The following is a 788-nucleotide window of genomic DNA, read 5'->3' as shown; positions in this document are numbered from 1 at the left end:
AATCAGTAGAGACTGTTTTAGGGGTAAAAAAAAAGGGAATATTATCACCAAAAAAAAGGCATAACACAACATGTCCAGGCACTAAGGCGTGGTTTGGAAGAGTAAAGCAAGGCCTGGATTTCCCTGGGATAATGACATTAAACAGATACCAACATCTTCTTCAGTGATACAAAGATGCCAACAGAGCCATTATGGCTTCACCACCACAGGTGTGCAACACTAAGGACGGGCATTTTCTGAAGTCTGTGCAGGAAATGGTGAGGGCGTGACCCCAGACACACACAGCTCTCCAACAGGCTGATGAACCATTTTTCTAACCATAACAGTGCAGATCTGTAAGAACTCACACATTAAAACAGAACACATACACTGACGCCACAGTACTTTCAAAAAGCATCACTGATGAAAGACAACAACTGTAGATGGACTCGAGACACTCAGTGACCCCGACTATAAAAACTATGAGAAGCCTGAGTCTTTATGAAGATTAGGGAAACTGGTGGCCTTAAATCCAGTGTGGCTTGGTTTGCATTTCACTGAAACACTGGAGAAGAATTTAATGTCTGTATTCTTCATCGGCTGAAATTCACTCAGGATATCACAATCATGACCACCTAAGTGAAACACTTGCTGATTGGGATTATGCAGGAGTTTCAAAAGCTATGGAGACGTACCAGGCTGTTAACTGTGTGTAATTTACCTTACTGCCAGGTGTGAGGTGTATATGTTTGTGACTAAATGATCAGTTTCTGAATGTGTGAGTTCATCAAAGGGAATATATATATATA

Source organism: Pundamilia nyererei, unplaced genomic scaffold, assembly GCF_000239375.1.
Source record: "Pundamilia nyererei isolate P.nyererei 1_Seehausen unplaced genomic scaffold, PunNye1.0 scaffold00357, whole genome shotgun sequence".
In the NCBI taxonomy this organism is placed as follows: Eukaryota; Metazoa; Chordata; class Actinopteri; order Cichliformes; family Cichlidae; genus Pundamilia; species Pundamilia nyererei.
Note: the sequence above shows the minus strand (reverse complement) of the source record.